Raw genomic sequence first — 16,805 nt, 5'->3', positions numbered from 1 at the left:
TGTACACATTCGGTACACCTGTGCTGTATATTGCGGAAAAGCCGGACTTGCCAGGCAATAAGAATTTCTTTCTCGATCCGCTTGCGACCGTGTTCTCCCTCTCCTCCCCTCACCCCCTTCGTTTCGCTGCTTTCCTCTTTAGTCTTGCAACGTTTTATTAATACTTCTTCCGGCCCCCTCTTCTCGTGGCCGATGTTCTCTCGGCTCTTCATGTTTCTTATCGCCGCGCTCAACGACGTTCCATCCGGATCCTCCGCTTAGAAAAACCATGACGTCGCGTTTAACGCGAACTGACCGATCTTCGCTCGCTCGTGAAAACACCGACGTTCTGTCGACGATAACAAGCCGTCGCTAAAAATGGCTGTGTCATTATTCGAAATGTTTTTTACATTGTTACATTCGTTTGCATTTAACGCCGATGGTACACGCAGGCATATTTATTTAATGCCCAAACATCGAATGGCCTGAACGACAAGTCAAGGAAAAACGGACTGGCACGGAACGTGTTAATAAATTACCAAGCATTTCTGTATTGTACGAGCGAATCACACCATTTTCGTATGTATGTAATGTGTGATTGAATTATTTGTTGAACGTCCAAGGATTGTAGAGAATAACGAACAGAAAAGTTTCACTGTGAAAATACAAGTGTTTTTATTAATTAAACTATTCGCCTAAACTATTTACAACGGTTACAAACCTGTAAAAATACAAGAAACAACATTCGAAGTTTGTTCTTCGCAATCTTGTTCCTCGCATGAACCGTTCACTCTATTATAAAAGGAATAACTCGTTGGAGATTATTAAATTGGCAATCTTCACACGTGTCTGCCGAATCATTGTTTTTATTTCTCTGCCGCTACTGCGGGCCCTTACTTATCGACTCACTGCATTGAGCGGGAAGATTTAAATCAATTAAGGAGCGCACTCCTTACATGTGTAACATTCCAATTTTAGTATATGCACTGCCGAAGCGAGCACCGTATCTATAACATGAAAAATAAAATATATAGATGGGAGATATTCTGGGTCGGAAGAAAGGTTTCATTTTGGCGTTGGAATAACTATGAGTGCAAAGGGTTAATGGAACATTTAAGCAGATATCAAGCACAACAATTGAATAGTAAATCGCGCGCGACTACCCGCTTGCTAACTGACCGCTGGGAACGCCCCGTGGGCGGCTCGCTCCGCCCCCCAGTGCCCCCACCACCGGTGCGAGCAGCCTCGCGGCGGAGGGGAGAGACCTCGCAGCCCCGAAAACTAAGGGTTATCGAGCAGCCCGGTAAAAAGTGTTCGCGGGCGGAATCCTCGCGGAACGAGCTGATAAATTTCGATGGCTCGTAACGAGGAGGGGGGAGGGGGCAGGGTCCGCGAGGGTGGGCTCTCGCCGTTGCTCGTTAACTCGTGCGCGAATATCTTCGGTCGTTATTAAGCTATTAAAAAGTCTAGTTATCGTTGTCGCGGCGTACACAGGAGAGACAAGTTCTCGAGGGTTCCCGAGCAGGAATGCCACTTCAATAACGAAGCCGAAGCGGAGTCGAGGGGCTTAATTTGCCTCGAGACGCCGCGCCATGTACGCTCTCTTCCTACCGAGCGCTTCCTACCGTGCATACATATATCTGCAGGCACAGTGGATGCTTTTCCCCGGCTCACACTCACTTTGCCTCTTTCCCTTTGCACGTGTGCGCGCGTGTGTCAGTAAGGAAGAGAGAGAGAGACAGAGAAGCCGGCTACGCGATACCTCGGCTACGTGCGCACGGTTGCACGTAGAGTACATAGCACGGGCAGACCATTTTGCAGCATTCCTGCCATTCTAACATCCGCGTTTCATTAAAAGATCTTGCCCGACCTCTTGGCAGAGGCGCGCGCGCGCACGATGAAACACGCGGCCCAGGCCGCACACACCGGCTGAAGGTGTTCGTTCGAGAACTCAGACGTCCTCTCCTCTCCTCTCTCTCTCTTTCTCTCTCTCTCTTTGTTCGTTTCGCCCGTTCAGTCCCTCGGAACAGGAGAGAAACGGCGAGAACGCGAGGAACGAGGAGAACCGCCACGTAAGCGAGCACCGATTCCCTCCGCTCGAGATATTCTTGGGCCGTGTAATCTCTTTGCTTGAATATATTGACGCCGGCGCCCCTTTTTTTCCTCCACCCCCCTCGAAAAACCGCTTGCACAGAGCAAACAGGAAAACAGGGACCCCGAGCCGCGTCCAGCTTCCAGTTTATGCACCGATCGCCGACCTTCTGCAAACGAACGATCCACCCGCGAACTTGCCAAGTAATAGAATTGCCCAGGGGTCTCGGTAGAACGGCGTTTATACGGACCAATTATTGCTGCGTATACACAAATTCATCCAAATTTTCTTAGATTCTTCTTATACCTTAGTTCTAGTGTTAACCCTTTGCACTCTGAAGCACCACCAGAAATTGTTGTGGCATTATTTCAAAGAAATTGCAAAAAATATTACAAAATATTTGTTACATTCCAACATTTGTATTCAATAGATTACTAAACATTTAAATATTATATGTGGAAATCGGATCAGTTCCGTACGAATGAAATGAAAATGTTCCAAGACGGAAGAAAAATTTGGTTTTAGAATGTAAATAGCGCCGAGTGCAAAGGGTTAAACAGCTTTGATTTTGCGAGAATTTGTACAGCCAATAGTCACAGTGATAATAGAACTAATGAATTAAGCATGTTAAATTGGTTTGAACGCTGCATTCTCAAGTGAACGCGACAAATTAACACAAGGACTACCGAGCAATAAATGCGACTGACGAGTATTGCTTTGTAACAGTGACAAGACTGTGCCCGTTCAGACATCATACAACTTTTATTGTAATATGTGCTTCAATGAGGAGGTTCATTAAAAGATTTCCGACGAAAGCATTTTTACAATTTCAGTAATTGTAAAAGAAACAATTATGAACCAGTCATTGTGACCGGTCCGATAGTTCTAGTGTTAAATTGCTCTTCGTCATCCTATGCCTTCTTCACCTTTCTCCCACTCACAACATCCGCAATCTCAATTCCTGCCTCCCTATCTTACTAAATACAGTGATTTCTCTATATATGTCGCCAACGCCTGGATGATAAACGTCGCGGAACTATCCCCACTACCGCAAGGTATACCCCATGAGGGGTCGCGAAGCTCGAGAGGCCTCGAGTAAACATAACACGGCTCAGGCATGTCTCCTAGACGATACAAGACGCTGGCAAGACCCGTGTTGGTGACATATATCGAGAACTCACTGTACCTGTCATAAGCTTGAACCATTAACGGACCAATACTTACTGGGTGCAGTGCCGCGTGTATGACGGCAAGAATCAAATCAATTAATAATATAAATATTTAACCCTTTGCACTCGAGTGGTGACTCTGAAGCACCACTAGAAATTGTTGTGGCATTATTTCAAAGAACTCACAAAAAATATTACAAAATATTTGTTACATTACAAAATTTGTATGCAATAGATTACTAAACATTTAAATATTATATGTGGAAATGGGATCAGGGGAAAAATTTAGTGTTAGAATGAGAATAGCGCCGAGTGCAAAGGGTTAAATTTGTAATATAAATATTTTCCTTTCGATACTCGATACAAAAATGCTGAGTCCACAGTTTCTCTTCGTATGAAAAATAGCTTGGACCCGGTGGGAAGTAAACTTGAAACACTTCCGGGCCGTTAAGGGTTAATTCTGCAGTTCGATTCATAACGATTAAATTACTTTTATATTGGGATGCATTTCCAGGGACGATTGTTCGCTAGTGAACGGGTTGAATGGGTTCTGGTAGGAGGATCGGTAAAAGTCTATGCTGCCCATGGTTTCCCGTTTCGATGACGTCACGACGCTAATTTCCCGTCGCACCTCGCGCACTTTGCAGCCGGTGACGGTGCATCTATCGTGAGCGCAGTTCGCGCACGCGACTCATGAGCGAAACAGATGTAATCCTGGTTGCGTCGCTTTTACGACACTCGGTTGACGCCTTAATCGAGATTCGGGGACATTAGGCGGGTCTCGCCGCAGGATGCCCGAAAGCTATAGCTCCTTTCGGCGACTTTATGGGGTGCGGATATGGCGGAACTGTCACGACGAGTCGAAGGATAAGATTTTCGAAGGGCGCGCGTCGCCTGGCGGAGAGGGGGGATGCCATAAGGGGACGGGGATGCTAGGAGACAGCGGAAGCGTGCAGACGCGAACGCAGCACCGACGGTAATGCGGCATAATACCCCGTAAGGGGGTTAAGAGTAATTCCTGTCGGCCAGGGGGTCGTCCCTTTCGACGTTTACGACGTGTTTTACGCGATCAAAGCGAGCCGTAACAATTATTGGACGATTTCGCGGCCGTAAAATTTTATTCGACCCCCACGGCCACCGCCGACGCGCTCTTCCACCCTCTTTTCTTCCGCAACCGACGCGCCGCGACGCTACGGAGGGGATGCGATCTTCCACGAGGTCTTCTCTGGCAAAACTACCCCCTCGCTCCCTCTCTTGCACTGCGCTCCGGAATCGCGGAAAAAGTGCACAATATTCCTCGCAAAACACTCTCCTCCATTGCCAAAGGATTTCTCCAAAAATTGTCTGCTTCAGCCAAACTTCGGCTTAACGCGTCACCGAACCGCGCATCTTTACACGAAATTAAATTTTCTTCGTTCACCCTAAAAATCATTTTTATTCCGGAATTCCGTTTCGTCTGATCTAGACTATTTTCGTTACACATTTTATTCGAAATTCATTTATTACTAACACATTTTAGCAATTTATTGAATGCGAAGACATTTATTAAAGAAATGTCGTGGAAATTTATTAAATGCGAAGACATTTAGTAATGTAGGAATTGCTTTTAGCGGTGGCTTAACACCAGGTTTACGGGACCCGTCACGATGACGGGTTCTAATATTTTTAATTTACAATAGTTAAGACGCTAAAGATACATCCATGAGAAATTATTCGACAAATTTATTTCTTTGGGTGTGTCATTAAAAAAAAAAAATGGCTAAAAATTTGGGCAGCACATTCTTGTTTATTTTACAACGTGATGTAAAATAGTCACGTGTAGTGCTTCGTAAGCCTAGTGTTAATTAAGTTGATTGCGACAAACTGGGGCCAGATGAAAACGCTGAGAAAAGTATTGATGGCGTTAAAACTGCAGACGCAAAGGAGACTGATCGATGCACTGGTTCGAGAGACAATCTACTCTCATCGACTATCTGTTGTTTCTATGGCAAATGCTTGCGAATGACTTTTAACTTGTTTCACGGGCAGAAAGCTTGCGGATTAGGTGCAGCTATTTTATAGAAATAGCCGTGTTGTGCTGTTTCCTCGCGACGATGCGACATTTTTCTTGGTTTCGCGAGGCACGGTGTAACGGGAGACACACGAGGGGGGGGGGGTGACTGAAAAAAAGGGCGGTCGGGCGAAAAAATTTATGTCTTAATTAAAATCGTTCCGGCCCGGTAACGAGAAACCCGGGGCAACGGATGGATCGAGGTGGAACTATCTCTCGAGCTGAAGTCGACGGCTCGTCCTCCTCGGGGTTGCAACAATCCGGTAAACAAAATTGCTTGGCCATGTCCCCGTAACATTTTTTCCACCCTTCTTTACGCTATCGTAACAATACGTATTTTCCTATAGACGCCAATTCTTCTGATTTAGGGGTGATCCCGAAGGTTCAGGATGGGAAACCTATCTTACAAAAAGGGACAGGTCGGTGCAAAAGTTTCTGCCCGGTTTCGTATTGAATTATAACGAGGAATCGGGCACGAACATTTGTACTGATTAATTTTCCAAATGCGGTACGTGAGCCTTCGTTACACAATAATTGATACAACTTAACGGCTTGCGCTGTACACTGCACAAAAACATACTGGAAAGAATTAATAGAATTCAGAATTAATTCTGCCAAGGATTGATATGAGAGGCAGCAAAAGTGCTAATTAGATCAACCACTGAAATAAGGATCGTGGAACCAATACGTCCGGAAAAATTCAGGGGCTGTCCAACTGTGCGATCTATTGGGTTGTTCGGAAAGTAAGGAAATTGAAAGACGATTTTCTTATAGCGTATAAATATTTTATTTAATCGTATATTCTCCATTTTCGGCCAATCAACTTCAACCGGCTTTTCAGAACGTGGTGCATCTTCAACATCAAAATTGCTGGAACGAAATTTTGCAAATCAGTTTTGGCACTGGCGTTCTATCAGTACCATCTTCTTCATGCACATCAAATAATTGTTTTCTTGCTTGAACAGCATTTATTACCTTTTCAATAGTAAAAAAGTTGCCGAAAATGCTGCTTTCGGCTTTTCATATTCGATAGGGCACCGAACAAAAGCTATTGCGCAGAATCAAACAAAATTTTTCACAAACGAACCTTGCTGTATCAGCTGTCAAAATGTACAATGACAATGCGGCTTTAGTGCGCAGTTGGCTGCGAGAAAATACAATTACGTCCTCTGTCGGGAGAAACGAAATTACTTTCCGAACAACCGAATATGTTACAAGAAACTTTTCGCGCGGATTTCCGCGAGCAGCCGTGATCAACGCGCGACGGGTCGATCCTCGCGAGTTGCTCGCCGCGCGTGCAACGCGAGGAGGTAACGTGGGTGCTCGGAAAGAGCACTTCTTTGTGTCCGGACGGCCTTGACGGTGATTGTGGACACCCGGTGTACGTCGGTGCACCTTTCGTTCGCGTTCCGGAGCTTTTGATTTACGATTGTTGGGAAAGCCGCGTGGCGGAGAGAGATTCTCGCGCCGGAAGTCGCTCGGAGGGAAGGAAGAAAATAATAAAAGCGGCGAGCGAGCGGAGCGGAGGCACGCCGAAGATATGGTCGAGCGAATTCGACGCGCGGAACTCGAAGAGGAAACGAGGCGACGTCTGGATAAGGGCGAAGGGAAGGGAGAGAGGTTTCTGTGTCTTGGAAAAACATCGAGCATGGTCAGAGTGTGTACAACGCGCGAGAAACCGTTCGCGCAGGATTCCTTTCGGGAAACGGAAGCCGGGAATTGCCAAAGCGCGAAAGAAATCGCGGAAAAGTTCTGGCTGGCGAGAGTAGAACGCGAAACGAGGCGTCCAGACCGGAAGCCCGGCGCACCGGCTCGTCTGCGAGACGTCCGAGACGTCCGCGATGTCGGTATTGTCCTCGCGGAGGTTCGAGACTCGCCGATATTTCTCGGCTTACAATTGTAACGCGCGCGGATTAAAATAAATATTTCACCCTCGCCTCGCGCGGCTCTCTCTTTCTATTTATTTCTCGCTGTTTCTCTCTCTCTCTCTCTCCGTTCCTCGTTTTTCCGGCGGATTACGTCGAGCAATTCGAGATTGCGTATCGCGGGAGCGAACGTGACGCGGCCCGCTGCGTGCAATTTTTAAAAACCGGTTCCAGCCCGGCTGCATTTGCATTCGTTTTTGCTCCGGCCGGGTTTCCGCGCGGCCGAATTCGAGCCGAATAATATTCCCCAGCTTCGACGATCCTGCTCGCTCTTCAGGGACGATACCTCCAGACGCGACTCCTTTTTGGTTCCCTTCATACAAACTTTCAAGGCGTTTTCGAGAAAAACTCCTGTCTTCGGATTCCCGTCTGCTCTAACTTCACAATACAATGATGTACACACAAAAATTGGAAATACGGTGACCGAAAGTGGGAGCCTCTTTAGGAAGCCCAACTTTTTTAGGAAGTTCACAAACATCGACGACTTTTCAAGAATCGGAAAATAAAAATTGTTTGCGTTAATCTCAAAACGTAAGGACCAAACAGGAATTTATTTCTCTACTCCAGTGGTTTTATTGTGTCGTAAGAAACGCGTTGATTGTCTCGTACTGTTTCAATCTTCAGACTGGGTAAAATTGCGTCGACCCATTTTTGTCAGAAATTTATAAAAATCCGCAGTCTAGTAATTGTAGTACCAGTACAACTTGTACAATTTCAGTGCAAGTAGTATAACGTATCTAACGAATAGACTGCGGATCTTATGCATTTATGACAAAAATGCATCGGTGCAATTTAGAAAAGTGTTTAGACACAAAGAATTGGAGAATGTCAATATATTATTACTAACACATTGCTATTATTAACACTAGAACTACCGAACCAAATGACTGGTGGATGATTTTTTCTTTCACGATCAGTGAAACTATGAAAACGTTTTCACGAGAAATTTTTTACTATATCTCTTCTTCGGAGTACATATTTCCATAAAAATCGTACGAAATCTGAGCAAATTCAATCTTGCTGTTATCATAAAGGGATAATTCTAAGTCACGTTTAGGGCTCGGTGGTTCCAGTGTTAATGACTGAAATAAATGTTTACTTGGCTCCTGTATCTGGAAACGGATGCCTAAAAATGTGATTTTGCATAAAGATCCGCAGTCCACTAACGAACGACATTTTAATTTGGAGGAAGAGTAATTGCCCGGGACGGTTTCGTTCGGGAATCGTGGATTTTCGGGAGCAGCGATTATTCGCAGCGTGGGTCGCTCGTAACCGAGCGAAACACGATATCAACAGCGCGGAACAGCTCGTCTCGATTTCTTTCGTAAATCAAAGGAGGCCCGGATATTCTTACGGCTCGGTGTCGATATCAGATCCCAGGGGTAACGCTCCTCGGCCCGTCTCTTTCCGTTCGCATCCCTTGCGCACCCCCTCCTCGAGCAACCCCTCCGGATCCCGCCGACAGGATTCACCCTCGAATTAAAAGAGCAGCCGCCATTCCCGCTGGCTGCCGGAGCTCTGCCAGCTTGCCAGCTACCCTCCTCCAGCGTCCTCCTCTTTCTCTTTTCAACCCCCTGATACAACCCTCTTCTCCGTCCCGCATCTGGACCACGTCCGCGAGTATTGCTACCCTGGCCGGGAATCCCCGAGGGTGCGAGAGCAGGACGACGAACAAAATTGAATGGATTTTCGGAATCGCGTCCTTCTGGGATGGAGAGGATCCTTGATCTACCTGGCCTCGATCACCGTCCCTGAAATCGATCATCCGGACCGGTTCCGCACTGCTGTGTTTCGCTGTTTGGCCCAAGACGGATTTTGAAACTTCTCAAATTCGTACAAATTTACGGGACTATCGTATCTTTCAGTGCTTCAGAAACTGTTCGAACCAGCAGACTGCTTTTATGGCAAATTATGCATTTATGGCAAAAATGAGTAAATGAAAATTAGAGTAATTGGTCTAAAAGAGCTTAGAAATAACAGATGTGTCATTGTCATCTGGTTGAAATGGTTAAAGAAAGAACGACAATTTTATTTAATAGTTTAATTTAATTTTAATTCTATTTATTTTTGTTTAATTTTATTCAATTTAGTTTCTCCTACAATGAACGCAGACAATTTTTATTTTGCATAAAAATCCGCGGTCTAGTTATCATTTATTATACTTCGCTGTTAGAGGTTATCAGTTTATTATTTATTTTAATTTATTTACATTGCATTATCTGATAACGACTTAACCTATTATTACTCTCTGTTGCTGAAACTGCTAATCAGTCTTAAACGACGGAGCTTATACATATTTATTTAGTAATCCACGTAGTCATCGAGCAGAGCTAAAAAGTTGGGGACTTTTGAAACAAAAAATTTTTTTTTAGAGAAATCTATATTGTTTTCCACTAAAATGGGTGTGCGGTGTCAAATTGCATGCGTTGGAGTTCTGAAAAATATTTTTCTTTTTCGGATTCGTCCCGTGGGTCGTACGATATTACAGTTTCGGCGTTCCTCCCTCCCCTCGCCCCGTACGCGCGCACACCGATGAATATTTGAATATTTTGTAATTGAACCAGTTGAACCACAAATAGCATTGCATCCGTAGCAGCTGAGTTCGAGGTTCGGCCGTGTAGATTAGACCTAATTTAAAAGTCATGGTCAGATAACACCTGTGAATACGTCGAGGTACGCAGCCGAGTCAGAGCAAAACGAAATTCGCGAGCAATTAATACTGCTGACGGAACTGGAACAGTTTTCCTTTCGCATGATGCATCGCTCGACTGCGGATTGCTTAGCAGGAAACAGGAGTTACAAATCGATCTCTTCTCTTAACCCATTTGCATCATTAGCATACACTCAATTTATTTTTTCGCTCAATTTATTTTTTCTTATAACGCTGAAATATGAAGTTCCTTTACTTGTAGTCATTTTCGTACTTAACCCTTTGCACTCGAAACCATTTTAACCCTAACACGAAACATTTCTTCCGACCTAGAGTATTTCCCTTCTATATATATTTTTGCATGCTATACATACGAAAACGGTGCAATTTACTCGTACAGCACTTAAATGTTTAGTGATCTATTGAATACAAACAAATTTAATAATGCAAAAAATATTTTGAATAATGACACAGGAATTTTTAGTGGCGTCTTACAGTCGTCATTCGAGTACTAAGGGTTAAATATAATAAAATTTTCGTGATAAAGGCCTTTTCATATTTCCCTATGATGCAAATGGGTTAATAGCTCGAGCGTATTCAAAATTTGTGAAGCTCTTCCTGTTTCATTTATATTATTTATCGTCACAAATGCATGAAACACCTATGGCACGTATTATACAACAAAATTGGGCTTTGCCTGCCGGATCATACCCAAACACAAAATTTCCTCGCAGACGCTTCGGTGGTTTATAAAATGAACTTTCATGCGTTACACTCGCCGGGACTCGGCTAGTTTCGGGATTCTTTCGAAAAGTATCGGTTCCGGACGATTCTGGAAGCGCGTCGGATCGAATGGTATTCGAAAAAATCAATTTTCCGAGTGGCCGGGGCCAGAGAAGGCTTTTCAAGTCGCGAGGAAAACGCGCTCGATACGGTTTTCAGCCCCGCGGTGATGCTCAGCCGCTCTCCTCTCCTGCACCGTCGCGACGCTTGTATCTGCCTCGGTCCTGTTCGTGACTCTTTCTATTCCCCCCGTACGGTCCTCTCGTTCTGTTTTCCTACGGTGAAAAGCGGGTAGCAGCCGACAACCCTTTGTTACCGTGCCTTATCTTAATTGCTTTCACGGGTTCCCGTTTAGATCAATACACACCAGCGACGTTCCACCGCCCGCCGCTGTTGCCATACCACCACCCCTCGGCTCTCTTCACCCCCTCTGCGACCGAGCTCGCGAATCTAAATTATCCTAAGGGTTGTTTCGACCAGGGATTTTCGATTTTCTCCTCGCGCGTTTCCACCCCTTGGCGCGCGAAACCCTCGTGGCCGACGCCGCTCCGGATTTCTAAATATTTGCGCAGCGTGGCCGAAAAGTGGCGCAGGTACCATGTTGAAAGAGGAGATTGAAGGGCTTGTAAATGTGCCTTCAACCCTTTGCACGGCTTCGCACTCGAGAAGCAGTTTCGACTCGAGCACCTAAACGCTTCCTTTCATCCGAAATATTTAAATTCTGCACGAATTTAACACTAGGTTTACGGGACCCGTCGAAATGGCGGGTTCTAATATTTTTAATTTACGATTATTGAGATCGTGAAGATTCATCTACGTGGAATTACTCGACAAACTTATTTCCTTAGGTATATATTATTTAAAAACTGGCTGAAAACTTGGATAGACACATTCGTCTTATTTTTAGAAAGTAATGTGAAATACTCACTTTGAATGATCCGTAAACCTAGCGTTAAATTTCACATGTGCGAAACTGAGAAGAATCGCAGATTTATTCGTCGTATAACTCAACTTCTGGCTACTTGTTCAGTACAACAGAATATGTAATGATTAACGAGTAATTATAAAATGAAATAATGAACCGGAGGGCTAATTGTGGGAATCAAATTTCTGAAGTGAACCCTTTGCACTCGGCGCTATTCTCACTCTAAAACAAAATTTTTCTTGCGTCTTAGAATATTTGCATTCGTACGAAGCTGATCCGATTTACACATATAACATTTAAATGTTCAGTAATCTATTGATAAAAATTTTGTAATATATTTTGTAATTTCTTCGAAATAATGCCACAACAATTTCCAGTGGTGCTCCAGAGTCACCGCTCGAGTGCGAACGGTTAATAAAATCGTTAAAATCCCCGGCAAATTCTGCTGGACGTTTCGGCGTGGGCGAACCTAATAGACCAGCGTTCACTATAAACGCATAAAACACCCCTCCCGAGTTTCCCCCGTGTCACGATATTGTTCCACACGAGATTGACGCAAACAGTACGATATCGGGGGTTGATCGTGGCTTCCTTATGGCAGAAATTTTGCCTCGGCGAGCACGGTTGGGGCGGTGGGACAGGGTAGCGAATTAGTCGTGCAATTAGCTTGATCTTCAACGGGGTGTCATATTAACGCAGTTTCGCCCGTTAACGACCCTCGAAAACGACGAGCGTTACGTTGTCGCCGCGGCTCGTATACATTCGTATAGCCGGTGTTTCGCAGTGTGAAACTTCACGTTGTGACGGATACTCGACCGACAGGAAGCCGGGCCTGTTCCAGAGAGAGAGAGAGGGAAACGGAGAGCCTTCGGTGCAACGCGAGCGGAAAACCAGAGAGAGAGAGAGAGAGAGAGAGAGAGAAGGCCAGAATGTACAGAGCCAGCAGACCGTCTCAGTCGTAAAATGTTAACTGCTAGTAAAACTGAGTTTACGTGCTTGTAAGGACCCCCCCAGGAGGTTAGCAGACCCTGTGCCACAGCGACACGGTTCCAAGGGCCTCCCCTTACCCCTTAATGGCCAGATTATTGCCCGTAAGCCACCCCCGATTACTTTCTTCCGCTCGATACCCGAAAATAATTTCGAGCGCTTCATTCCGCGGGCACGCGACCGTCCTCCGCGCAACAGACAACCCCCGAAATTATGTTTCGAACACCCCCTCTCTCCCCCTCCCTCTCTCTCCCTCTCTCTCTCTCTCTCTCTCTCTCTCTCTCTCGGCGATACCATCCCCCGTCCCCCCCGAACGAATAAACGAAAGCACCGTGGATGGCTCACGGGCCTTTAACTTTCAATGGAACAACTTCTTCCGGCCGGCGTCGCCGTAAACGTACGTTTTATTTCACGGCCGAACGACGCGCACCGGGCTCTTTCATTTTTAATTATCCGGCGAACTTCGCGCCCTTCCCCCGAACTTTTAACGATACACACGGCCCCAGGCACGGCTGTTAACCCTTCCCTTTACGCTTCGTTCGACAGCGATCATTCGATTCCTTCCCGGAAATACGTTTTGCTCGATGTCGCAGCTTCATTTCGATCCCGGGTACCCCTTGAAACGAAATGACTGCTTTCAAATTCGCCCGAACGGCTTTAGTATTTTTTGTGGAGCTACCGAAGGGTAGTAGACGACGCACAGCAATTTTTAAGAATGCGTCAGAATCGTAGAGAAAATAACACGTCGCTCAATAAGTCTACGGTCTAACTGAGAAAAAGAAATCTTTTTTTTTTTTTAGAAATTCCACTTTATTCGTCAACATACTCTCAATGTATGTATATATCAAGCCACTGTTTGGCTCCAACAGTATTTTTCCCCATCAAGAAACAGTGTTTAATCAACGCACGAAATTCCTTTCTATCCATTGTCTTGAAAATTACAAAACTGGGCCCACTAAAACGACTGTAACCTCTAAACTAACGGTCGGAACGCCATGAAATTTTGACACGTACTGTTTGAAGGTCAGTACTACCCGGAAATCACGTGGGTCTGTCAACAATGTTGCCATATACGTGTCAGACCGGGGACTTATTGAGTGATGTGTTAGCGAAATGCCTGTATTTTCGCAGCCAAATTAGCAGCCTGCAACACAAAAATGAAACAAATCACCCATTATACCAGACTAAACGATCTTAAAAACCACCTAAATGAAATTTTTAGGAAACAGGTATTTGACTAAATTAAAAGGAATTATATACAAAAATATCATAATGAAGGAGCGGATTTTCAGTGGCACAAATTTCCAAGTCCAGTAGATCGTCAAATTCAAACTTCAATTTCTAGAATATTTTTGTTAAATAAGAAAGAAAATACGATCTGCGATATATGTAAAGTACCAATTAACATAAACCACCCAATAATAGAATGCAAAAAATATGAGAATGAAAGGAAAAATGCTAAGTTGCCTAGATCCTTACCCATTCTGTTAAGTTCTAAGGAGTATATCGCCGGTCTTGCCAAGTATATCAAGGATACAAATATGTATAACATATTGTAAGAAAATGTACCGTGTTGCTAATGACCTTTGATGTTGATGCAACATTAAACAATTAAATTATATATATATAATCTCTGAAAATCCCCGAAGAATATTTGCAACGACGTGTTCAGCAATAAATCTCCGCTTTCCAGGGTCCCAATTTTGCGCCGCGGTGTTCCCGAATTATTCCAAATTTCCGTCGGCAGAATTTCGTTGTTCCGGTGAATTTGAAAGTTTCGCGAACTCCGTACGACTGCACCGACAGCATCGGGAGCGGGTTTCTCGAAGAAACGGTTCCCCAGCGATCGACTCTGCGTCTTCACCCCTCCTCCACCGTCCCTGGGGTGGCTCTCCCGAACCCCTTTCGCTCCGTGGCTGCGACCCTAATTGTTACACTTCGTATAAATGCATTAGTTCCGCGCATTCGTTTCACGGTCCCGCGGATCCCGGGCGAACTTTCCGCCCGCGTCCCTCGGGACTTCTCCTCTTCCTCTTTTTTTTTCTCTCTCTCTCTCTCTCTCTCTCCAGACCAGCAGCGCGGAGAAAAGTTCTAACGAATTTAAATTACGGCTCGAATAACCGCGAACTTAATTAATTCAACGCTCGAATCTCGGCCGAGGGATGCGTATGCGGGCGCCGAGCACGATGTCGGACCATTTAACAAACCGCCGCGCGTTAGAATCCGACGAGACGTTCAACGGCCGCCTCAATTCAGCCCGCGAGTATGATACTCTCGGCCTGGAGCATTTTTCCCTTCCGAATCGATCGGAAAATGACAGTGTGCTGCGAGCTACGCGATTTGATGCACCGAAGATTGACGTGAAAGTCAGTTTCCTTGGCACCCATTTCTGAACAGATTTCGAGAATTTTTTGTCGGCCCGTAACGAAAGTTACGGGGGCGAGACTTGCGTAGAACGATTCTGTGGACTCTCTCGAATACAATATATATTTTTTTATAACATTGTGAACCCTTGAACGTGTGTAAATAGCGTTTAAAGGGAAGAGAGGGAGAGAGAAATTTTCTCAAGAGACATTTCTCAATTTGTTTAAAAAATTGACGGTCCGGGGCAAAATCTTTCACAATCAAAACCCTATCACATTTCTTGATATTAACTTCTTGATATTATGCTGCTATAATTTTTCACACTCAACACAAAGCAAAGAAAAAAAGAAAATCGTTTTATTGATATTTATCATTTACATGGGATTGCAAGCTGTAACACTTATTTAGTCAAGAATAAAATATAGCCTTTTTCCACGGAACAAAAGCGCAGTATATCAAAATTCTCCACCAAAAATTTTTTTTGGCCGGTTTAAAAAAAAAACTGAGTTACGGGGTTAATAGAGGACGTCAAAATAATTCGAAGTGAAAATCTTGGGAACCAACAATTTCATTACGACAAGATAAAATCTCAGAATCTCTTGACATCGATTTCCGTTGTCAGTTTGTTTCTTTCTAATGCACGTAAAAATGTTTATTCGCAGCTGATTGTCTCCGGTGCGAACGAAGCAAAGGGTTAAAATTGCAATAGTATGATCGATCCGCACGCATTTCTATGGAAAAGTCTAAAACGATGTGAAGTTTGCGTGACGCTCTAGTGACGAGTTGACGACGAGACAATGAGGTTAGGGTTGCATAAGAATGGCCGTGGCGCGTTCATCGAAACGCAAAATTGCCGTCGGACAGTGTACATAATCGGCGCTCCCCCAGGAAGCATAACTTCGCTCGAGTTTTCCCGCGCCCGCCGAGCCGTGCACGTGTTGGTTTTCCCCACACGTTCACGCGGAGGGTGAAAACTGTCGAAGAACGTCGAGGGGGTGGGGGGTTGGCTGCATCTTCTCTCCTCGGCGAGGAACTGTCACGCAGGCCCGCGGAAAAGCGGGAGGAGAAGAAAGAAAGAGGAATAGAAAGAAAGAAACACGGAGAGAGAGAGAGAGAGAGACCCTCGGTGTCTGCGGTTTTATGGGTCGTCCAGCTCCATCATGCGCCGTAAAACTACAATAAAACCACTGTTACTCCGCCGGAGAAACCACCCCCGCTCCGAAACCACTGCGTGCATCGGTCCTTAAGACAAAGCGAAAGGGTCCTGGACCGGGGATGCTGATCCGGGAGGGTACGCCGAAGCAAAATTGATTCTTTTACGATCGGTAAACGCGCGACTTTCTCCCTCACCCCTTTACCCGTTGTGCGCCGGAACTCGCAGCTTCCCGGGAAATTGCTGTCGCGATTTTTGTGAACCGTTTCGCTCTCTACCGGATAGGATTTTCCCCGTCACCGACCTTGCAATGATCTTGGAACTGTTTCGCCATACTGTACTCCTCGAAGTAATTGCCGCCTAACGATCATTAAAACAATATGTTATTTTTCTGCAACGCGAAGATGCACCAAGTCGAGATTTTATGGAACAGAAGTTAAATGTACTTTGCTTCTTGACATTCAAAATGCACGAACAACTACAGTCAGGTGGTAATTGCATTAAAAATAGAAACTGCGTTGTAAACGTTACGAAGACATTGAAATAATAGCTGTTATGTTTAAAATTCGATAATGGTCCTCACGTGTGAAACGATTGTGTCAGTTCGACCCTGAAATGGACATTTACAATAAACTTTAAGAGGACGTTCACTGCGACGAATATAGAACAGTAATAACTACGGATTTTTATGGAGATTGCACGGGACAGGAGTTAAATGTACTTCCCTT

At 44.9% G+C, this 16,805-nt stretch overlaps 1 protein-coding gene across 4 annotated transcripts in view; it reads left to right on the top strand.

Annotated features, from left to right (window-relative positions):
- Exd (PBX homeobox extradenticle) overlaps positions 1–16,805 on the top strand; it is a 90,110-nt gene that overhangs the window by 37,642 nt on the left and 35,663 nt on the right. The gene's annotated exons all lie outside the window — the stretch shown is intronic.

This window comes from Halictus rubicundus, chromosome 12, assembly GCF_050948215.1.
Source record: "Halictus rubicundus isolate RS-2024b chromosome 12, iyHalRubi1_principal, whole genome shotgun sequence".
NCBI classification, from domain to species: domain Eukaryota; kingdom Metazoa; phylum Arthropoda; class Insecta; order Hymenoptera; family Halictidae; genus Halictus; species Halictus rubicundus.
Note: the sequence above shows the minus strand (reverse complement) of the source record. Positions and strands in the feature narration are given on the sequence as shown.